The sequence below is a fragment of the Globicephala melas genome, chromosome 14 (assembly GCF_963455315.2).
Source record: "Globicephala melas chromosome 14, mGloMel1.2, whole genome shotgun sequence".
NCBI lineage: Eukaryota > Metazoa > Chordata > Mammalia > Artiodactyla > Delphinidae > Globicephala > Globicephala melas.
This window is the reverse complement of record NC_083327.1, coordinates 56,258,469-56,283,653: the sequence shown is the minus strand read 5'-3', so window position 1 is coordinate 56,283,653 and position 25,185 is coordinate 56,258,469. Positions and strand designations below refer to the sequence as shown.

The following is a 25,185-nucleotide window of genomic DNA, read 5'->3' as shown; positions in this document are numbered from 1 at the left end:
ATCACAGCAAGATCTTTTTTTGACCCACCTCCTAGAGTAATAAAAAATAAACAAGCGGGACCTAATGAAACTTAAAAGCTTTTACACAGCAAAGGAAACCATAAACAAGAGGAAAAAACCCTCAGAATGGGAAAAAATATTTGGAAATGAGGCAACTGACAAGGGATTAACCTGCAAAATATACAAACAGCTCATGCAGCTCAATATCAAAAAAAACAACCCAATCAAAAAATGGGCAGAAGACCTAAATAGACATTTCTCCGAAGAAGACATACAGATGGCCAAGAGGCACATGAAATTACTAATTAGTAGAGAAAAGCAAGCCAAAACTACAATGACATATCACCTCACACCAGTCAGAATGGCCATCATCGAAAAATCTACAAACAATAAATGCTGGAGAGGGTGTGGAGAAAAGGGAACCCTCTTACACTGTTGGTGGGAATGTAAATTGATACAGCCACTATGGAGAACAGTAAGGAGGTTCCTTAAAAAACTAAAAATAGAACTACCATATGACCCAACAATCCCACTCCTGGGCATATACCCAGAGAAAACCATAATTCCAAAAGGTACATGCACCCCAGTGTTCATTGCAGCACTATTTACAACAGCCAGGACATGGAAGCAACCTAAATGTGCATCGACAGATGAATGGATAAAGAAGATGTGGCACATATATACAATGGAATATTACTCAGCCATAAAAAGGAACGAAATTGGGTCATTTGTAGAGATGTGGATGGATCTAGAGACTGTCATACAGAGTGAAGTAAGTCAGAGAGAAACAAATATGGTATGTTAACGCATGTATGTGGAATCTAGAAAAATGGTACATACAGATGAACCTATTTGCAAAGCAGAAATAGAGACAGATGTAGAGAACAAATGTATGGACACCAAGGTGGGAAGGGGAGGATGGGATGAATTGGGAGATTGGGATTGACATATATACACTACTATATATAAAATAGATAACTAATGAGCACAGGGAACTGTACAGGGAACTGTACAGGGAACTGTACTCAGTGCTCTGTGGTGACCTAAACAGGAAGGAAATCCAAAAAGGAGGGGATATAGATATATACATATAGCTGATTAACTTTGCTGTACAGACAAACTAACACAACATTGTAAAGCAACTATATTCCAATTAAAAAAAAAAAGAAAAAAGACACCTAGGAGGAAATGGTGGTGCTTTGCATTGAGTCCTAGAAGAAGGTAAGTACTGGTTTGGGATGAAGGGATTGGGGCAAGAGAGAGGTGTGTATTATGGGTGTAGAAGGGAGAGAAAATGAGGATATGTTGAGGTGTGTGAAGAGCCTAAACAGTTGGAAATGAAACATCTTTTAGGTAAGATGTCTTTAAAAGGTGTATATTTAGAAAATGTTTGCATCAAGGTGATAGTTCAAGCCATTGAGGTGTACAGTCCTGAGGGCGTAGGGCCAAGAGAGGGCTAAGAACAACTTTGGGGTATATCTCCTTCCACTTAAAGGATCGTAAAGGAACAGATGCTTTGGAAGGAGCAGTTCAAACCATAGTAGTAGTGTCAGAAGAGGAAGATCATTGGCATCAGGGAAGACAACAGGTCTAACAAGGAGGAAATGGTCACCTCTGTCAGATAATTGAAGATGAAGATTGATTAGAGACAAAGATTGGAGCTAAAGTTTACAAGTTCAAGGTTGACCTTCTAGAGGGCAGGTAGTTTTGAAGTGATGGGAACAGAAGCCTACTGGAGTAGGCCAAGATGTAAATAGGACTTGGAAGCTATGAGTTTAGTTGGGATTATTGAGGGGAAGGGAAAAAGGAAGACATTTTATGAAAGTTTTTTTTTTCTCCTTTAATATTTTGCAGAGGAGAAACTTGATCATAAAATAGTTTTCACACATAATTTTCTAATATCTGATATTATCTGTATTTCTATACTTAGTTAATTCAAAAGCTTCTTGGTCCCTGTTATCTAAAATATTGCTCAAGTAATTGAATAACTTTTGAAGAAAACTGTACTAAAGGTGGAAAATTCCCCAAGAACTTTGCCAGTCCTTGGGAGAGATTATTTTTATTTAATTTTGATGATTTTTAAATTTAAGACTCTTTCCCAAGTTTAAAATCAAATGATGTTAAAGTAAGCATGTTTGGAAGCTCTTGTTAAAGGGGCTGATAACTCTGATATATTAAAGCTTGTTCCACATTAACAGCTCTGTCAAAAGTACCCTTGAGGACTTCCCTGGTGGCACAGTGGTTAAGAATCCGCTTGCCAATGCAGGGGACATGGGTTCGAGCTCTGGTCCGGGAAGATCCCACATGCCGTGGAGCAGCTGGGCCCGTGAGCCATGGCCGCTGAGCCTGCACGTCCGGAGCATGTGCTCTGCAACAGAAGAGGCCACAGCAGTGAGAGGCCCACATACCGCAAAAAAAAAAAAAAGAAAAAAAAAAAAGCATGACAGCTCTACATTAATAGTAAGATATTTTAAATTGTTTTGTTTTTTCCTTGAACTTCTATTTCCATTGTACTTTCTCCTTATAAATTTATCCTAAAGTAACCTATTCAGTGGTACAGATTAATTCCATTTCTCTGCAACAAAAAAGTATATATATATTGAAGTTGATCAAACAACAAAACTATATCACAGATTTCGAGTTAATAAATACAAAATTTAAGTTTTATTGAAAATGGGGTTCTTAATGAGAAAAGGATTTTTAGTTTTTTTCTGTTTAATTATCCATGAATAGATATTACTTATTCCTAATAAATTTAGCATCTTCTGTTTTTCAAATATATATATATATGTGCACTGAGAAACTTGTTTACATACAAATGTAAATTGGAATTAAAAAAATTAGTTATAGCAGTGACAGATTTTTAACTCCTTTAAAAGTTTATCACATGCCAAAAATCATAGCGATCTATCAGCAAAATTATTTGTAACGATCCACCAGCTAATAGGTCCTTCTTTATATTTATTGAAAACAAACAATTTGAAATAATCTGACTTGTGTATGGATTTGTTACTCAGCTGTTATGGTAATTCATTCTGTCAATTTCTGAGAAATAAGGCAGAAAAATTATTACTGAATCAAAGAGTATAAGAATATTTAAAGCTCTTGTTGCACATATTGTCAAAGTGAGGATGAAGAGGCATTTGGGTAGAAGTAAACTTGTATATGTATTTGAGATGTAAAAGGGGTTTCTCAAACTTTTACACCAAATATATGTAAGTACGAGATATATCTAAGTGTAATTTTTATGGAACTGTCAGTCGTTTGGCTAGGAAACTACATATGAGATAATAATAAAGAGTAAGAAAAATTAACTTATCTAGGTAGAGAAATGCAATGACTAAGATTCCAGAGATATATGGTTAGTAAAAAAAAAAACCCCAAATCTTTCAGTCCCAGGACAACATACAGTCAGCCTAGAAGGATCCTTTGGCATCTGACCTCAGACTGTAAGAAGGACTTGCAAATTTCTGAATGGGTGCAAAGGTGGCAGATGACTTTCAAGGATGGTAAGTACAAAGCCCAGGATTTGGGAGAAACATTAAATTCAAATTTAAGACATAAAATACATTACTAAAATGTACTACTCTAGGTCTGAACCTATAGTAGAAGCTTGGTAGACCTTTTGTAGGTTGTTCCATGAAGACAAAGACCTAGTGACCTGTTGTGACCAAAAAGCATATTGAGCATTTAGGCTTATCAAAAGAGATGCTAAAAAACAACAGACTACACCCTATGGAGCTTTAGTAAACTAACCTGTATGAGAAGTCTGGATACAGTAAATGAGGTAAGTTATAGGAACAAACTCTTTAAAGTGTACCCATCATTTTGTGAAAATTAGTTATGATGATGGCAATGGTGATTTTAATGGAACCAGAGCAAGTCCAGAGTAGGACTCGCAGTGATGGCCTGTGGGATGCTGTCAGTTGGAAAAGATTATGATTCTCAAGTCTACACTGAGAAGTGAAATCGTTATAAATCATAAAGTTGTATAAATTGTGGATTTGTGAACATGAAGTGAGCATCAAACTAAGGGTTAAGTTAGATAATGCGTCCAAGAATGAGATTGTCTACACACTGAGAACAGAGTATTTTCTCATCTGGTGTCTGCAGTGTGTAATGTAGTGATTCACACATGGTAGGTGCCCAGTGAATGTTCATGATCGTTGATCTAAAACCAAGACTGCCAGTTATTTCTCCAGCAAAAACGGGTTTATTCGGGGTCAACAAAGAATTGTAATTCAGGGTTTGCAATCATGGTGAGCCCCATACAAGTTCCTAATGAAAATGGAAAGGAGAACTCTATTAAAGAGGGGAGAAATAAGTTGGGAGGGTTACAGAGTCCATTGAGGAATTGAGGGTTGGAAGTACAGTGGCTTTTTATTGGCTGAGTTGTGACAGTTTCTCATTGGCTGAGCTCTTCCCAGCAAGAGGAAATCTTTTCTTCTTCCTGTTGGGCCCTTCTATTGTCCTTGGGTGTGAGAGCTCCCCCTTCTGGTGGCCTTACTCTATTTTAATTGAGGTTTTGTTTATTAATTTTTACGTGACTAACAAACACTTAGAGATTACACGTATGTAATATAGGAGAATTCTAAAAGGATTCAAAGAAGGCAGGCAAGTTTAGCCATGGCAGGGACATAATTAACTAAAAGATGCTGGTATCTTTGTCATGTTTCAAGTTGTTGTTGGTGAAGATGTCCATGTCATCCCATTAGGCATTTGACAGGACTCGACCTGGTGGCTGGAGGCATTGTCCTGGAGTGGCCATTTTCTATTTAATTTATTTATTGTTCTTAGATATAAGCAATGTACTCAAGTATGTAAGATACAGTCTGTTTCTTCAAGAAATAATAGTGATGTTATTAGCCTTTATTGGGTAGTTACTTTGTACCTGGCAATATATTATGTTTTATATACAGTGCAATCTAATTTTCACACCACACCTAAAAGTGATATTTTTATAGCCTATTTTACCAGTGAGGAACCTTCTCCACCAGGTCAATTAAGTGGCTGTACAAGGATTCAAACTGACCACAAAGCACATATCACTCACAGTGTGCAAAACGTTTACAGCCTGTTGCAGGAGATGAAACCAAATGCTCTGGGGATGAGAGAGAGGGATATATTACATTACCTGGAAGGGTAAGAAAGATTCCTCATGAGATGGCGCTGAGTTGGGTCAGTGACGAGGCAAAGCCTGTCATGCTCAGTACCTGCAGGCCCTGTAGCTCTGCAGATAAGTGATCACTCGTGACTACTTGCCTTTCTGCGACTACGTGCATGAGGCTTAGTTGATATGTCAACTGGGATTAACTCAACAATATAGCTGTGATGTTGTGATTTCTGATAAGAAATATACATTTGGTCTTCATTCCCATTTCTGGCACAGAGCTCCTAAAAACCCTTGAATTCCCTAATGATGAGAGCCATGAAGGTGTCTTTTGTTACGTTAATGAGGTGAATTGGAAAGCAGCAAGGGAGGGTGCTGGTAGCCAAGGGAACCAATCCTAATTAGAGGTTTGGAACTTTCAGTCCGGCCCCCAGCCTCCAGGGTGGAGAGCGAGGCTAGGGATTCAGTTCAATCACCAATGGCCAGTGATTTTATCAATCATACCTATGTAATGGATCCTCCGTGAAAACCCAGAAGGAGGTGGTTTGGAGACCTTCCAGGTCGGTGAACCGGAAGGCTTTCCTGTGCCACTGTGACAGGCCCCAAATTCCATGGGGACAGAATCCCCTTTGTTCAGGACCTCACCCTATGAATCTCTTCATCTGGCTGTTGATTTGTACTCTTTAATATCCTTTGTAAGAAGCAGGTAATCTAGTCAGTAAACTGCTTTCATGGTTTCACTCTAGCAAGTTAATCAAACCCAAGGAGGGGGTCTTAGGAACCTCTAATTTATAGCCAGTTGGTCAAAAGCATAGGTAACAACCTGAACTTGCAGTTGGCATCTGAAGTAGGAGTGGGGAGCAGTGTTGTAGGACTGAGCCCTTAACTGTGGGATCTGATGCTGTCTCCAGGTAGGCAGTGTCAGAAGTAAACTGAATTGTAGGACACCCAGCTGGTGTCAGAGAATTGCACAGTGGTATTGGAAAACCTACACATTGGAACTGGAGTTAGAATAATAATAGTATTGGTGATCTTTTTAAGGCAATAATGCTATGATTTCAAAGTGACTGGCTGAGGTTGAAAGAGACTCCAGATATCACAGTACCAGGCTTCTGTGACGTATGCCAACATTCATACATGTTCCCTGGTAAGGAATGAGCACAGACCAGAGTCTGAATATCCCCAACTTGATGTCATCTTGTAACCTTAACTAAGACCCATACCCTTTAAACTTACCATAGTAAAATATAATTTGTTTAAGACCTGTGAATCAGTGTGAATTCTGAACAGTCTCCAAACCCAATCCTTGAAGTTTGTGTTTGATTTCTTTTTCTAACCGGTAATCTCTAGAAAAAGGACATTCTACCCTGAGGAAAATCACAAGGAAACCCAGAGGAAGGATGTGGAAGAAATGGCAAACTGATTAATGTGTCTGAGTCTAGGGCACAGAAAATGAAGAGAGGGGCAAGGCAGACTGGACACACTTCTGGCATGTTTGTAATGTATGACCTGTCATGTCTAATTGGACCAAGGGTGGACACTTGAGATGGACATTCAGTTTTCCTGGGAATTTAGAATTTAGACTGAGCGTTCTCTTGTTAGTCTCCACACCCAGGTGGGATTGCATCTGGGACATTCAGAGTTTCCTTATCCCATGATGGGGACTGAGCAGAGAAAGGGAAGGTTTTCCAAAATCAGGAGAACAGTATGTAATTGGTAGGCAGTAGAGAGCCACTGAGATCTTTTTTATTTGAGAATGACCTGTAATCAGTCATCTAGTCTGCCAGAGACATCTAATACTTGTTAGTTCTGAAAATTGCTAAATTCACTGTGTGAAAGCTATTCTAAGGGCCTGCTCTAGCATACTTTGCTGAGATGAAACCCAAGTACTTTTTTTCCACAGGAACTCAGCCTGAGTTCATGGGGCATCCAAAGGGAAGAATGACAGCCACGTGACTCTCCTACTTCCCTCCCTTCTGAAAAGGCTCAGTCATTTAAACACCTCTTCATTTGCTTATCCTGGACCTGGACTTACGCCTTCGCTTTCGGAAAATTGTATTATTTCTTTGGTTTTTTCTTGACCATATGCAACTTACAAACCGTGGCTGTCCAAATCCACTGGGAAGCTCAGCAGCATGGGCCCTCTTAGGCTTGATAATATCTGAGATTGTCTTCAGAGCTTTATTGTTGACAACAGCAGTCTTGTTATTTATTTATTTATTTTTTTTGCGGTACGCAGGCCTCTCATTGTTGTGGCCTGCCCTGCTGCGGAGCACAGGCTCCGGATGCGCAGGCCCTGCGGCCATGGCTCACGGGCCCAGCCGCTCTGTGGCATGTGGGATCTTCCCGGACCGGGGCACGAACCCGTGTCCCCTGCATCGGCAGGCAGACTCTCAACCACTGCGCCACCAGGGAAGCCCTGTGTCTTGTTATTTTTAAGGGGTTCTTTTTCATACACTGACAATGCCTTCTGGAGAAGGTTGCAAACAGCTTCTTACCACCTTTCATGTAAAGAGGGTTAATATGCCTATGTTTTCTCAGAGAGGGCAGCTGCAGCCCAGAGAGCACGGCCAGTGTTCTCATTTATCCTCCTCCTAGTGTGCTTTCAGATTTCTGATGATAGGGAGCCCAGCACTCTGGGTAATGAGCTTCTCCTGGCACATAGGTACTGTCATTCTCTCTCCCCTTGGCGCCTACCTACTACCTACTTCTTCCCTTACGTGCTCTTAGCCAGCTCATTGTAAACACACTTCAATCCTTGCTTGATTAAGATTACTTAGTATTGACCTAACATTCCCTGTACTGTTTCCTTGCTGGCCTCTTTCCTGCTTCCCTCACCTTTTAAGATGCTATTTGCAATTCCTTGAAAGTTATTGAACTGATAAACATATAAGGAAAAAAGGCTGTAACAATTAATAACGTTAATAATAACAATAGCAACCATTTGGGTACTTAATCTGTGCCGTGAACTGTGTTAGCACTTTGTAAACATTGTCTCATTAAATTCTGACTAAGGCTCACAAGTGAGGTATTTCTATAATTATCTCGATTTTCAGAAAGAGTAGCTGAGACTCAGAGAGTTAAGTGACTTTCCTAATGGTAAACCTAGTAAGTGACAAAGCCAGGACTTGAATCTACTTGTCCTGCCCAAGTCTATGCTTCTATACACAATACTATTATAACTCATTGCTTGGTGATACGAAATTATTTCTGAGAACCCTCAACATTGTTCATTTTCATAATAGTTAGTCTTTGGCAGCCAAAATTCCCAGTGGTGATTTTGTTTCTCCTTGTTTTACTGTTATTGAAATCTGGGATCCAAGTTCTCTCCAAGCTCATGGTCATCTCTTACTTCCTTTACCAGGAGGTATTTCCAAACATGTTTTCTTTACCTAATCAGGCAGTGCAGAGGCCAGTGATTATGTCAATGTTTTATTGGTTTTTAAATACCTTGTGTTAGATGTAATTGAAACCTTACTTCCTTTTAAGCAGATTAGTGTAATTTTGTGTTAGGACCAGATAGCTAAAATCTGATTCAGAGTTACAACGCCAGTAACCAGCACAGCATATATGCCTTTGCAATGCTTTATGTGTATTCTCATTGATTCATTGCAATAGCCAGGTGAGGTTGATAACAATTATGAGCTTCATTCTGCAGAGAGGAAGCTAAGACTCAATATAATAGCAAGCCACTATCACCTAGATTACTGCATCATTTTCCCAACTTGTCTTTTCACATATCCTCTTGCTCTCCCATTTTTTTCCCACATAATGTTTTAAAACTGTAAATCTGATCAGGCCACTTCCCTATGAAAGTCCCCTCAGTGGTCTCCAATTTTCCTTAGAATCCAGTCTGAAATCCTTAATGTGGCTTAAGAGAATTTCCACGTCTCACCCCCGACCAAGTTCTCAGCCTCATACTCACCTCTTTGCTCAAAGCTTATCTGACCCAATACTACTGGTTTTTATTCCATCTCCAGTATGTGCCTATTTAACAGAAGTTGTATGTCTGTCTCCCAAGTTATCTGAACAAAGCTCGAACTCCTATTGGCATACTGGCAAATACAGTAGTTTCTTCTCTTCAGTTGTTGCCTACTTGTGCTGTGCTTCACATACTCCACCCACAAAACTGTTTTCCGCATGAGGTAGGCTGAGTCATGGCCTCCCAAAGATGTCTGTGTCCTAATCCTCAGGACCTGTGAATGTTAGTTTATATAGCAAAAGGGACTTTACAGATGTGAATAAGTGAAGGACCTTGAGATGGGAAGATTGTCCTGGTTTATCTGAGTTGGCCTGATGTAATCACAAGGGTCTTCATAAGAGGAGGCAGGAGATTGAAGCAAGTAGTAGATGTGACAAGAGAAGCAAGAGTTTGGAGTAATGAGAGGAAGGGGCTGTGAGCCAAGGAAAGTAGACAACCCCTAAAGGCTAAAAAAGGCAAGGAAACATTCTCCCTGAAGCCTCCAGAAAGAACACACCCTGCTGACACCTTGATTTTAGACTTCTGACCTCCAGAACTATAAGTGAATCAGTTTGTGTTGTGCCACTAAGTTTGTGGTGATTTGTTAAAGTAGCAACAGAAAACTAACACACCACATAACCCAAGTTTCAAGATTCTGCATAACTGAGAGACTGAAATTATTCACTCAGCAAACATCCATTCAGTGCCAGACACTCTAACTAGGCTAATGCCCTTGTGGTCTTTATATTCTAATAGAGGGAGACAGAAAACAAAGAATAAATATCACATTGAAGTGATAAGTGCTATGTATTTAGAGAGAAAAAAAAAGGAGAGCGCAATTTTAAATAACGTGGTCAGTGTGGTCCTCACTGAGAAAATGAGTAATGTGAAGGAGTTAGATATTTGGACTTAGGGAAGGGCATTCCCCAGGCAGATAGACAAAACAGTACAAAGACCATTAGAAGGGAATGCTCTTGGCATGTGCGTGGATGGGTAAAAAAAAGCCAGCGTGGCTAAGGCGGAGTGAGCCAGAGTAGAGTTGTAGGATGATGAGGTCAGAGAGATAATAGTGGAGCCAGTTCATGTAAGGCTTTTCCTTGAATAATATGCGTTAGTCTTGGAGGGTTTTGAACAGAGCCATAAGATGCATTGATGTAGGTTTTAAAAGAATCACTCTGTTGCTGTTTTGAAAATAAACTCAGAGCTGGGGGGTAAGGATGGGGATAACAAGAATGAAAACAAAGATCAGTGAGAAGGCTGTTGAAATAACCTAGGCAAGAGATACTGTTGGCTCAGACCAAAATGGTAGCATGGGATCAGTGAGAATTGGTCAGATTCTGGACGTATTTTGAAAGGTAGGGCCAATGAGATTTCTTGCCAGAATGGATGTGGACATGCAGCTACAAGATTTTTGGTCTAATCAAAGGGAGAATGGAATAGTCATTAACAAGGATTGGGGAAAACTATGTGTACAGCAATATTGAGAGCAAAGATCGGGAGTTCAGTTTGGGGCATGTTAATTTTGAGTCATGTTAACATCTAAGTGGAGGTGATGAGTGGCAGTTGGATATTAAAATCTGTCCATCAGGAGAGGTATGGGCTGGAGATACTTGTTTGGGATTTGACAGCATGTAGATAGCATTTTAAATGATGAAGCAAAAGAGAGTCCTAGGAGATGGAGGCAGGATAAGGGATATGCAGAGGCCTCCCCATAGGGATTGGAGTACAGGAAACAGAGTAACTGGGAAGTGTGAATTAGAAATGATTGCAACGTGTGTTGGGGAAAATCTATCTATATTACCTTAGGAAAATTAGTTGTCTGTTTTCACATAGAGGGAGCTAGTGATTGTCTATGAGAAAAAAACACAGTTTTGCATCAAATCTTTTGCTCCCTTTTCTGATGAACTCTACCGACTGCAATATAAGGAGTCCACTTAGGTATCAGTCTTTGCATTTCTTATGCTTACAGCAGTAGTATCATCTTCCAGAGCCCCGTAAATCTCCACACGTCGTATTCGAAGATGTCTGTTCGTTAAGCAGTGAAACATCAGCACAGTGACTTGAAACGAGGATAATTTTGTGGTTCCGGGAATGGAATTCCTAAGTGCACATTTTGTAGTCTCCCTCCTCATCCGACAGGTTGTTCTGCTCTGCTCTTTGGCTGGAATTGGATGATAGCACTTACCTTGTGTTTGACACTTTATAGATTATGAAAATTTTTCATGTATACTCTCATTTATTCCTCCCAACAGTCTTAGGAAGAAGATAATACTATTCTCATTTAGAGATGAGGAAACTTAGGCTCAGAGGGGCAAAGCAATCTACCCAAGGTCATTGAGCAAATTTTGGACTTGAGTCAAACATAGAACCACCAGTTCTTCTCCTACTTCATTAAGATACATGAGAAGCTTTCAATTTATTAGCTTTTTTAAAAAAATCAGTTCAGAGTAAGAAAGAGGGCAAAGGACATTTTCTGGGCTTGTTAGAAATGGGTTCTACTAGCCATTAAAAAACGACGTGAGGTTGTATAAAATGTAATCTAAAGATAATTAAGCTATTATAAATTTCTTCTAGGAAATTACTCTTTCTTAGGTCTTGTGTGCTTCTCTCTTGCACAGATTAGTTAGCATATAGGACATAACTTTTCCTTGATTGTTCCCAAGCTGCCTTGAGATTGGTCGAAATTGGAAAGCATCATGAAAGAAGAAGAAGGAAGCCAGTGAAGAAGACTAGCTGTGTGCCCCAGTTCACTGAAATGGGGCTTGCTAATGGTCTCCATTTTGTCCAGAAGTTTCCATCACTCTTACCTCTCATGTTTGCTAAAGTCTGTACTGTGTGAATTCCTCAAAGAAAACTAAAAAGCAATATCTTAAGTATTCTTGGATACATTTTCTGAGTATTGCTGATAAGGAGAGAGAACAGTAGATAAGGAGGGAGAACAGTACCAGAAGTGAGTGATGACCATTTTTGTTATAAACAAATTGCCATGGGGGCAGGTTTCCAACTTGATTATTTGCTGCCATGGATGAGAAGTTTGGCTTCATGAGGAAGAAGTGTGGGACTAATTTAGAGTATGAAAGAAAGGGGGAGGCTTTGGGGAGCAAAAGGGACATGATAGATAAAGCTAGTCCCGATGGTTGGGAACACTGTATGTGGAAAACATTCAAGGATGACTCCAGAAGGAGGTGGGGATATGGAAATGATACATTTATTAATAAGGTACACATGTAAGTGGAGATGAAACAATATATCCCAAATGACAGCATCTGAGTATATTTAGTTAGATGCTTGCATGTAAAAGAAATGAGATGTCAAGAGAGTTTGGTGATGGCATGACTCAGGAATAACCATTACAGAGAACAATTTGATAAAAATCGGCTGGTGGAGGGGGAACATATAGAAACTCAGAGAGAATTAAATTGAATATTGTCAACTTCCTATCCCGACTTCCACTCCCCAACTGTGTAAAGTTGTATTTATGGATTTGGAGAATATCATTGGTTTAGTGTAACCAATACGCCCAACTGAAATCAAGTAGGATATTCCTGAAATAATGAAGTGGGCATTCCATGGCACTTATAGTCGCCAAGGAGCCTACACCTATTTTACTATGTTTCCTAGGTTTATCTATGACTGAAAATAATGGAAAACTGGTATTTATTATACTTAGGTTAAGTTGAAAGATAGTGGAAGAAGATAATGGTAGCAATTAAAATTTCCATACAAATTTGTTCTATTATAAGAAACAGGAAACCAAATCTTAAGCTTTAGATCTAATATTTGGGAGAACACTGACTTAGAAATTAGAAGACAGCTTACTCCCAATGATTAGTTTGATGATATTGACCAAATCATTGAGTCTTACTTTTGTTATCAGTAACATGAGGATAATAAGCCTGCGTCAGTGAGTCAACCTGTTCAACAAACATCTCCTGGGCAAGCAGTGTCTGCCAGGCCCCGTGTTAGGCTTTGGGGATGCAAAGCGGTCTCTGCCCACAAGGACTTCAGGGTCCTCTGAATGATAGGATTGTTGTAAAGAGTAAATAGGTTTAATGAGATGCATATAACAACACTGTGCACATGGTGAGCCTCTGTGTAAATATAAGATAGTAGTATTTGTGTCAATGAGCCTTCATGAAGCATTGAATGTGATAGATCGTGTTCAGAACATAATGTTAAACCATTGCACGAGATCTTTGTTTCTAATTTTTCTTCCTGTTAAGTGTTTGTGTTTCTAAGCATAACTTCCTTGAAAACAAAGACATTCTAAAAAGCAATTAGAGTTTCATGCCCACGTCATGCTCTCTCTCTTTTTCTGTTATTTTGAAAATACTCACGCTGAAGGCGAGAAAGTGCCAGGAGGAAGCGCCAGGCAAACATCACAGCTGCCACGTACACAATGGCAGAAATTCACAGGCAAAATGCAACGCTGGGTATATTTTAAAGGTAGAACAAATAGGATTTTCTGATGGATTGGATATGAAGTGTGAGGGAAATATAAGATTCAAGAATGGTTCCAAAGATTTGGGCTTGAGAATCTAGAAGGATATGTTTGCCACCATTTAAGATGGGGAAGACTTCAGGGAGAGAAGGTTGGGAATAGACAGTGGTAGAGATCATATGTTTCACTTTGGGATATGTTAGATTTGAGATGTCTACTGGCTTCCAAGGGGAGACATTAGTTAGGCAGTTAAGACAGGCACATCTGAAGTTCAGGAGAGAGGTCTGGGTTGGAGGTCTTTTTGTATTTTTTTTTTTTTTTTGCGGTATGCAGGCCTCTCACTGTTGTGGCCTCTCCCGTTGCAGAGCACAGGCTCCGGACGCGCAGGCTCAGCGGCCATGGCTCACGGGTCCAGCCGCTCCACGGCATGTGGGATCTTCCCGGACCGGGGCACGAACCCGTGTCCCCTGCATCGGCAGGCGGACTCTCAACCACTGCGCCACCGGGGAAGCCCCAGATCCTTTCACTTTAATGTCTAATCTATCTATAGGTTACTACACTAGACTAGAGTCTTAAACTGCATTTCCTTTATTTATAGTCATCATGGGAAGTCAATTTGTCACGACTCTGGTCATGCACTGGAAAATTATATAATGAACACTGATTTTCTGTGTGCCATGGTGGAGGTGGATTATAGTGTCAAAATCAGGCCACTGATTTTGGTTGTGATACTGTCCAATGCAATTCAGAAATTCCTGATTGACCTTCACATGATGAACTAATTTTTGCTGTTTCTCAGCATGATTTTCCGGGACTTTCACTAATTTGGCAATTTGAAGGATTGATCAAGTTAGAGTTCTATTCAAGTATCTGCTACAAAATATCAACTTGTGAATTTTTTTTAAAGGTCAAGGTACAGCTTTTACCGCAGTACACTTTATATAGAAATTAAAGTGATTCTTTTTACTTACCCCTCTTAGAGATATCTAAGATGGCCAGAGATTTGGGGAAACTCTGTGAGTGAGGGAGGTGGAGCCTTTGAAGGGCCAGCATTCAGTGGGTTTAAGCCAACGATCACCATATGCAGAGAGCAGCCAGTGGCGGCAAGAGTGTTGTTAGGAAGATGGGCATGTGAGGCAGAAAAGTCAGGGATGAAGCAGCTCTTCTTTATGGGAAGCTCTGAGAACCTCTCTCTCTTCCTTCCCACCGAGGGGCTGTGTCAGGGATTGGTCCAACAGCAAACAGAAAACACACCAAAAAATTGAATAGAGGAAGTTTAATATAAAGAATTACCAGGGACTTTTGGAAATGAGGCATTGACTAATTCAAGCCACGAGAATGCTAACAAATAGCAAGAATAGCAGATACAGTAGCAGACATTGCCCCTGGTGCTAAGATGGGGCACCCCAGAAGGTGCCGGGTCTCGGAAGTCTGCAGGCTGCAGGGGCCTGGGATGCCGTAAAAGAGGAGATGCCAGGCCCACCAACTCTTCACGGAAAGGTGCTAAACAGTGGCCCTCCCCTAGGAAGCTCTCGGTGGTGGGGGCTTGGTGTGCTGAGAAGCCAGCCTCAGAGATGACGGCTCAGACACACCATCCTGGACCCTCAGCTGGGACGTCTCCTGAAGGCCGTATGCTGGGGAAGCTGCCACAGATAGGGGTCACTTGCTGCTGGCTGCTAGGCATTGCTGAAAAAAAGTCACACACTCTGCAGGAGCCCAACAAGCTGAACATGGTGGACCAGGCAGAGAAACCTCGTCCTCTTCTCCTGACAGTGTTGAACACCAGGCCACCCGGCAATGGAGAGAGATTTGCAGAATTCAGCCCTGATATTGCAGAGCATGGCAGGAAAAGTGAATCTGGAGCTGAGAGGTAATAAATCGATAGCTAACACTGCACTCTAGATATCTCCCCACCACCTCTCATCCCCTAAATGAGGGTGACCCTGTGCTCTTTGCTTTCTGAGGAAATTCTATTTAAATGAAAACATTTGCTGCAAGGTGCCTCTCATAGTGCTTAAAGCCTACTATGAGATTCAAAGTCTTTTAATGAAGAAAAAGACTTAGTGCACAGCCTAACATGCCCTGAACATAAAACAATTCCAGCTCTGTGCCAGGTGTCATTACTTTGGACAAGCCCTCACAACAATACCTAGAGGTTGAGCTGAGGCTCTGGTAGAGAACAGCAAGAAAGCAATTTAGAAAAGCAATAATAAAATGGATGGTGGCAGCCAAAGGCTATTCACAGGGAATTACCTTAAATATATTTGCCATTTTAGTTTTCTGGAGGGTTTTCTTTGTAATTACATGGAGGTCTCTAAGGACCTCTAGTTTCTTTATCAGCTCCTTCAAATTACATCTGTAGAAGACAAGGCGAATAGTTATTTAGGTCAGCATAGTTTTTGTATTTATTTTCTGCGTATATTTCTTAACAAACAACATGAAAGAAAAGGAGCTTAGTCTTAACACAGAAAAGCTGAAATCTAGTTTTTAAAATAGGATTCTAGGCAATTGAAATCAAACCAGAACCTACACTTCTTCATCTACCTGGGAAAGAGATTACTTCTTCGGCAGAATTGGTAGATTTGCTGGTTTGTTATTTTCTGAGCTAAAGGTTCCTGCTCTCTGCACCCTGTTCCAGCACACTTACATGCCCACAAAGCAGTACAGCTATCGTAGTAACTACCCTGACAAGAAACCTGCACAAGCAGACAGAGTTAAGGCACTGTGTAGTTCAGTGCCCAGAAAGGATAGCAAGGAGGCAGTCAGAGCTGGAGATCATAGTTCCACATGCACTGGGATTCTCTGGTCTACACACAGTGATTGACTTGTCCACAACCCTTGCTTTCACTAGTCCTGAAGGGGATGAAGAAGATAATCCAGGATGAAGGCAGAAGAAGGAATTTCCTCTTTGTTTAGAAGGGAATTTGGCTAGCATCTTTCAAACATGAAAAAGGACCCATAAGGGAGTTGTTCAAAATAATCAGCATGTAGCAATGGACAAACGGTAGTCTTTAGCAACTAAAAGAATGGTAAATTTGATGTTATATATATTTTACCAAAAAAAAAGCAATCAAAATGTAGGCAGCTAAAAAAAAAAAAGTGATTTCCAGGCAGTTAATAATAATGTCATTTTTCTGGAGTTTGTGATGTTTGTGGTCTTGTCAGCATCTTTTAATCTGTAATGACTTCTCATTCTAAATATTCACTTTATTAAGAGAAAGTATGGATTAAACACCACCCAGAAACTAAGAAACAGATTTTCCTTATATGAATAAATGAATATAAAGTGAAAATAAAATGAAAGTTTGGAATGAGGGAGGTTTTGGAGACATGAAAGGGACATCGCAAGAGTGAAGACAACCAAAAGAGAAGTCTGGTAGGTTTTACAGCCATTTTTTCTTTAAGGCAATTATATAAAGGGGAATATAACAAATTCTAGAATTTATATACACACACAGGAGACCTGTGTGTAACATCTTGAGTCACTGAATAAAAGAATCAAGTTTTTAGTACCCATTAAACTCATCTCTAGGGAGATAATTCATTTAATAGATACTATCATCTCAGATATCCACCTGGATAACATCCTTCAAGAGCTTTTGAGAGATGAGTAATCTGATACTATATCTCTTATCATGTCTTATTTTGCTAGGAATTAGAGTGTGCTGATTTTTAAAAGCTCATTGTATATAAGACTTTTATAATAATAATTATTATTATTATCACTATTATTATTTGGCATAGAATGACAGGACTGCTTCAGGAACTAATAATCAACTGAATTACTTTTAAGATTGCCTGGTACAAACATTCCCAGGCTGGTAGTGACCAAAGCCCATTACTGTTGAACAGTTGTACAACAGACCACCATATTTATGTTTCCCTAGACTCAAGCCTGAAACAGGAAGAATTTTCTGCCTTGGGAGCCGCCTCTCTCTGATCCTTAACTTTTCCATAATTGTTTGCTTTTTCCCTAGCTACCTCTAATTTTTGTTGTTTTGCTAAAGTCCTGCTGTGCTATCATTACATGTGCCATGAAACTTGATCACTTAGCAGAGTTGGTTATAGCATACTCGGTACTAGGAGAGAAGGCATAATCGAATCAGGAATGTGTGGAATCAGCTTCCCCGACTGCATAAGCTGTTCCCCCAAAGGCAGTTAGACTCATTGGGAGCCTGTAATAATCCAGACCACCAGGGTACTACTTCATAAATTACTATTTCTTCATGGTAAGCTTTTCTCTTTGGTTGCAATTTCCGGGGCTGCTAGTGGTGACTGCTTGCAATATCCAAAAAAGAGAGAAAGTGGGGCAATGATAGGGAAATAATAGAAGCAGGATCCAGAGCTTGAAATAGCTTTAGGACAGCACTGCTGACTGTAAAGCATGGTCTACTGAGTGGAGTAATGTTAGATCTTTTATCCATCCATCCATCTGTTCACCCAGATGGCAGAATAAATAGTCTAAAAAAAACCTTGGCCATTATGGAAGGAAAGTTGTAAGATTAAATGTAAAAGGGATATATGTATATATACCCTAAATTGAGGTGTAAAAATTAATCATACAGTTACAGTACGGAGCACCCTACCTTAAGCAAATATGTGCATGTATAAATAACAGGTGATTAAAAACTCGACGTTACTCAAATAGCTGTTAAAAAGCTCTGTGATCATGTAAACAGAGTTAGAATCTCTATCTCAGTGTTTAAGAGTCATGTTTTCCTCAGGGATGTTTGATTTACATCAGGCCACTTGGTTCTGAAACCACATTTAAGAGGAGCATTGTACACTGGAATTCTCAAGCTGAAACTGGTCAGAAAGCTGTTGGAATGCGATACTGGGAGCTCTTGGTGGCTATCTTTCCAGTTTATGGAGATACTTTTCTGCAATATGAAAGACTAAAGCTGATAAATATAGAGACAGATATGGTTAGTCAGTCTTTGAAGTACCTTCATCAGGAATCCACACTGTTACAGGTGGAGGCTTAGCATTTCCAATATTATCAAAACCTTCATCCAAGAGATTGTTATTAGTTTAAGGGCCATTGGAAACACCTTCTTGGTGAAATGTGTCACGTTCAAGATAGATGTTTGGTTAGGAACATTGTACATACAGGTTCAAGGTACAGAAGTCCAGGTATCTCAGAAGACTTCTGCAATTACTATTGTGCTTGAGTTCTACAGTGCCATTGGACCTATGTTCCTCCAGTTCATGAGGAACCCAGCCACCTAAACTGGTGATAAGTCTAGGTAGTTTTGCCATGAGAATACTGTTTCTGTACTGGAGCAAGGTTTTCATGCAAGGTGCTGTGCGTCAAAGACCTCAGCATGCAGTTAGAAAGTTCTTGCTAATAAATGTTTGTCTTCTCTTCTGTGGGAGACTGGTGAGCAGCATTTGGCTCATGACTTGCTTTCTTTGTGATACGCCATCTGTTATTGAGGTTATATCTGTGTGGTATATGTGCTTATGTGTGGTATCAGCTGCTACCTACCTCAAGCCGCAGGAAGATAACATTTACCCCCCAAATCTGCTATTTGCTGAATGATCAAATTGACCCACATCTTTCTGCAACAAGGGGATGGGGTTTTAATACCAGGAGCAGAGATGGTGTTGAGGCTGCAGGCACCCTGCGTGGCAGGGTGCCAGAACTGGGCTCTGTTCATAAAGGTAAATGGGAAACTGCCCCATGGGGATGCCTTCCTAAACCAGGGCACATAAGACTCTCACCATGATAAGCGCTCAGTCAAAAACTACAAAACACTCAAGGCACTCTACCACCCTGAGATTGTTAGCTGGCACATAAATTGGGAGCATTCCTCTCAAAGAATTATAGATAATAGAGAAACTTAGAATAAGTTAAAATATGTGTCTTTAAAATGCTTAGAGATTCAGAAGAAGTTGAATACATAAAACAAGAAGAGGGTATTATTTTTTTTAATTACAGGAAGATGTGATAAACAACAAAATTAAAATTTCAGAAATAAAAAGGCATTGAAATGAAAAATCAACAGATGAGATAAATGGTAGACTAACTTCACTGAAAAGAAAATTCATGAAACACAAAATAGAAGCTGAAGGAATCAGAATACAGTGGAAAGAAATAAAGAAATGGGACAGGTAGAGACAGATTTACCAGATTTATAAGGAAATAATGATGCTTATGTCTAGGCCCTTGCCCCTTCCAATAATATGCCCCTCTTTAGCAATGTGTTCATTTTAGTATATGTTTGTATAAAGTTTGCAGAAGTGAGACTTTAAACTGCAATTGGTTAATACTGCTATATCTTTCCATTCCAATTAGCCTCTCTCACACTTCCCTCGTATTGGGAAGCATTGGAGTAGTTATGTACATTTTTGGGAAAGTTGACTTGGGAATATTTGGCTTGTGTTTGGTGGGATACACTTGTGTAGTTTGCAGCAACTTCTCTGTGTAGCTGAGTTACTGCAGGCATTCCTAGTTCCAGGATTACTCCTGCCACCACTGTGCCAAAATACCTAGGATCATGTCACTGAAAAACAGGGCCAGAGATGATTTCACGACAGAAAAAGGTCCTCTAGCCCCTGGCACTGGGACAGTAAGGATAATTAAGAAGAAGCAAGATTTGATATATATGGAGTCAGAAGGTGGTCTTCCAGTTTATATATGAAAGAAACGTGCTAGCAGTTTTCCCCATATTTGACAACAATCCTAGACACAGATACTACTAATGATGAGTTGTGGCACTACAAGAAAACTGCTTAAAAACAAATTATCAACAATAAGAATCAAACTAGAGAACAGCAGACCAAAATATCCTTCTATTCCTTCAACTGAAAAAGATACTACATAATCATTGTCATAAAAGGATATGCAACCAAAAATGAAAGAGAAAAAATTATTATGGAGGTATTCCAGCAGTTAATATACAAATTATATTTTTCTAGAGTTTATTATGTTTGTAGTATTTGTCTGCTTTGTTTCGATTTATAATTTGTGTGATTTATTTTTTCATTATAAATAAATATTCACTTCATGTTCAATTTTCTGTTCATACTTCGTATTCTTTTTTAAAAAAAGACTCCCAGATTGTGGAAATTGCAGGTCCCCAAAACCTGGATCTGTCCGTATAAGTATGAAAGACTGGTTGAGCTGTGGAAGATAAAATGAGAAATTCCAATTTAAGTGGGATTCAAATGGAGAGAATAGGAGAATTTGGAAGAGGCAATATTTAAAGAGATGTGTTGGAGAATTTCCTCAAATTGCAAGAAAACTTAAGGCTTGTATTAAAAGGTACATTAAGTTCTGAACAGCACGAAGAAACCAAATCTTTACCTAAGTACGTTACAGTGAAACTACAGAATATCTTCAAAACCATCAGAGAGGGGGACTTCCCTGGTGGTACAGTGGTTAAGGATCCTCCTGCCAATGCAGGGAACACTGGTTCGAGCTCTGGTCCGGGAAGATCCCACATGCTGTGGAGCAACTAAGCCCTTGCGCCACAACTACTGAATCTGCGCCCTAGAGCCCGCGAGCCACAACTACTGAAGCCCATGCTCTTAGAGCCTGTGCTCCGCAACAAGAGAAGCCACAGCAATGAGAAGCCTGTGCAACGCAAAAAGAGTAGCCCCCGCTCGTTGCAACTAGAGAAAGCCCGTGCACAGCAATGAAGACCCAACGCAGCCATAAATAAATAAATAAATAAATAATAATAAAACAATCAGAGAGAACAGAAAGAAAACTTACAAAGATGTCAATCAGAATAAAAACAGACTTCCCATCAGTGATAATTGATACAGAAGGACAATGAAATTGTATCTTCAAAGTGCTAAGGGAAAATGTTAACCCAGAATTCTGTACCCCAAACTATCATTCAGTGTTAAGAGTGAAAGAAAAACATTTCCAGACATTTAAAAACGACGATGTTTACTTTCACTGAGCTACTTAAATAATATTCCTCAGCAAGAAAAACAAAAGAATCCAGAATGAAGAGGTGAAAGCCATGAAGAAATGGTAAACAAATGTTTTTAAACTAACGTATTTATTAAAAAAACAAACCCAAAACAACAACAGAGAAACAGCAACAGCCAATTTTGATGGATTTAAAAGCAAAATGGAAGTAAAACACTATACAGAAGTAACATAAAGGTGGAAAGGATGAAGATGGAACAGTCCAAGTTCTTTTAGACTGCTTTTTTTTCTAAATTAAATTTTGAGTTGAATATATTAAGGTTAAAGAATTAACCTTACATTTTAAAAATTAAGAAAATAAATTAGAAAGTATAATTGCAAAACCGTGGGAAATAAGAGAATTATTTATTCAACATAATGCAGGAAAAAAGGAGGGAAAGATGCAAAACCAAAGTCTGTGTGTCAGGTAAGCAGAAGGTATTATTTTTATTTAGAAATGAGACAAATGAGGCTCAGAGAGTTTAAATGATTCATCTAATATCAGACACCTAAGTGGTGGAAACCAGACTCTCATCTTCTGCCTTTTAGGTAGATTATAGTTCTATCTCACTAAGCTATGTCTCTCCTTCACTTCTAAGAGGAACACACTCTGTAATATCTCTGACACATGGTTATATTTGAATACTTCCAAAGTAGCCCTCAGAGCAAATGTTCCCATCAAATATTTTCTTTCCACCCAATCATCTCATCTCACACTCGTTGGTTTTGGTTGACACAGCCTTCTGAATACTTCACACGAAGCAGGAAATTTGTCCATTGTCCCTGTATCCTAACCTGCCCCAAATACAACTCTCACCTCCTGACCTTAGTAAATTACCTTACCATTGAAGCAAAACAAGGAGGAATTGAAATGATGTCAAATAAGGCCTTTGCTTATAAACTCAATTTTATTTATGCTTTTTGGGTTTACCCAAAGAAGTTTTTGTTGGATTTTGTGGTCGTTGGAGTTTCCTAAGAATAGAGCCCTCCAGAATTCAACTGTCAGGTGTTCTTTCCAGTAGAAGCTCAGCTTGCAAAACAGTGTCAGTGGCCTTTCCCCTTTCTGCAGCCACCTGGTCTTAAAGGGCGCTCGCTGCTCACCTTTGTGTCTGTGGTGTGCGGGTGAGAGGGGAGAGGCAGCGGGAGGCTGTGCTTAGCAGTGCTGGTGCTTTGCACCTTATTCAACTTGCTCCTTTTGTCTGCTAGACTCTATTACATTATCTATATTTTTATCTTTTACTTTGAGATTTTATCTTGCTTGATTTTATTCTACTCTATTACATGTATAAAGTTTTATTACTTATTGATGGCTGGAGAGTGATTTATTTTAACTGAATTATTTAAGCTCTAGAAATCTGGAAACATTCTGCTTTCTTTGAATTCCCAAATTGCAACCTGGCTAAGAGTACCTGGGTAAGAGGGCGTATGTGATCTGATTAGTTAGTGATCTCTCAGTTACTGGAGCTGCATCTCTCTGAGAGCCAGTGCCTTTTTTGGAGTCATATAAGCTTGTTTAATGGACCAGTATGTTTTATTGAAATTGTGTGTGCACACATGTGTTCAAATAGTTTAATGATCTTTCATTCTACTCCTTTGGTGTGAGTGAGGCAAGTTTATATGCAAGCCATTGGGCTGACACAAAATAATCCCTTTACAGAAAAATAGGAAATTCTTAATGTCTATAAATGCTCTCTATTTAATTCTTTGTTTCTCCTTCACTGTTCAAACCACTTCTTCCTTCACCAATCTACAGAAATAGCTTTTGTTGAGGTCATCACGTTGTCTACCAAAAGACTATCTTCTTTATCTTTCAGAAAAAACACATTCAGCACATCTCGAAACACTCTCCTCTCTTGTCTTTTCTGACATCACATTTTTTAAATGAATTTATTTATTTATTTGGCTGCGTTGGGTCTTCGTTGCTGTGCGCAGGCTTTCTCTAGTTGCCGCCAGCGGGGGCTACTCTTTGTTGTGGTGCACGGTCTCCTCATTGCGGTGGCTTCTCTTGTTGCGGAGCACGGGCTCTAGGTGCACAGGCTTCAGTAGTTGTGGCTCACGGGTTTAGTTGCTCCGTGGCACGTGGGATCTTCCCGGACCAGGGATCGAACCCGTCTTCCCTGCATTGGCAGGCAGATTCTTAACCACTGTGCCACCAGGGAAGTCCCATTTTTCTTTAATTTTTAGTTTTTATATTTTTGGCCACGCCATGTGGCTTGTGGGATCTTAGCTCCCCAACCAGGGATTGAACCCAGGCCTTCGGCAGTAAGAGCATGGAGTCCTAAGCACTGGACCACCAGGGGGTTCCCTCTGACACCACATTTTCCTGAAATCTTTTTCTGCTCCTCATTCTACTTTGTTGACATCACCACTTCCGTGTCCAGCCTCTAAATGTGTTGGTTCTTCAAGCCTGGTCCTCAGTATCTCTGTCTCTGTTTCTCTCTCTCTCTCTCTCTCTGCTCTCTGCCTAGGAGATCTTACTAATCTCCATAGGTCCTTGAGTCCTTGCCTCTCAAATTCATATATCTTGCCCAGATCTTTTTTTTTAAGTGTAAGATTCACACGTCTAACTGCCAATGACTGACATATTCATGGGATGCTTCATATCTCAAATTCAACATGTTCATAAAGGAACATAGTTATTTTCCTCACCCATTATAGATACTGTTAGCCACCCATACATCTCTATCTTACATTTCCTACTGGCAGAATGCTGACTTTATTTTAACGGACAATTTTTAGAGCAATTTTAGGTTTACAGCAAGATTGGGTAGGAAGTACAGAGAATTCCCATTATGTCTTCTTCCCCTGCTCCCACCCTCCTCACCCCATCCCGCCACACAATTTCCCCTGTGATGCGCATCTTGCATTAGAGTGGTACACTTGTAACAGTTGACGTAATGATATTAATAAATGATTATTAACTGAAGTACATAGGTTATATTAATGTTTATATTTGTGTTGGCTTTGACCAATGCATCATGTCATTTATTTTATTTTATTGCATTACTTACCTCTTTCTCCCCAAAGAATGAAAGAGACAAGGGAATCCATCCATATTATTCAACATAGGGTCTCCAGCACGTAGCCAATGTGTTACATGTAGGAGGCACTCAGTAGTAGGTGCTAGATGAAAGAGGAGCGATAAACTTCACTTTTTCTTATTTTTAATAGTCATGTCCATTGATCTTAATTTGGCATTCACCAAGATTAGATTTTTTAAATGAAAGGGTGACATAGTGGAAAGGCAGAGAAAGGGGGAGAATCAGAGAAAGAGAAAATGGTGGAAAGGGCATTTAATAATTTATCACACTATGAATATTACTACCTCATTTTAGAATGTTTGATCTAGAAAGCATAAATGAAGGTTGTTATCTGAGTTTTACAATTTTTATTCCATTTGGGAAAACAATCTACTTTAATTCAGTAGAGATGACTGTGGGTCCAGTGACCATATCCACTTGTATGTGTTCATAAAGTGTTTGCTGATAATGAGAAAGAGATTACTGGGTTACTCTTCACTCTTTTTTTTTTTTTAATTTCTGTATTTATTCATTTTTGGCTGGTTGGGTCTTCTTTGCTGCGCACGGGCTTTCTCTAATTGAGGCTAGCGGGGGCTACTCTTCATTGTGGTGTGTGGCCTTCTCATTTGCAGTGGCTTCTCTTGTTGCGGAGCATGGGCTCTAGGCACGTGGGCTTCAGTAGCTGTGGCACATGGGCTCAGTAGTTGTGGCTCATGGTCTCTACAGCGC

The 25,185-nt window shown here is 39.7% G+C and overlaps 1 long non-coding RNA gene across 2 annotated transcripts in view; it reads left to right on the top strand.

The window, feature by feature from the left end:
* Nucleotides 1-25,185, top strand: part of LOC138842305 (uncharacterized) — a 63,241-nt gene that overhangs the window by 6,178 nt on the left and 31,878 nt on the right. Inside the window, exon 1 of one of the 2 annotated variants that reach the window (XR_011376683.1) lies at nt 3,392-3,509. The exons of the other annotated variant lie outside the window; for it this stretch is intronic. This is a non-coding gene — a long non-coding RNA (uncharacterized lncRNA). Of the gene's footprint in view, nt 1-3,391; nt 3,510-25,185 lie in introns of those variants that run through there. 2 annotated transcript variants of the gene reach the window in all.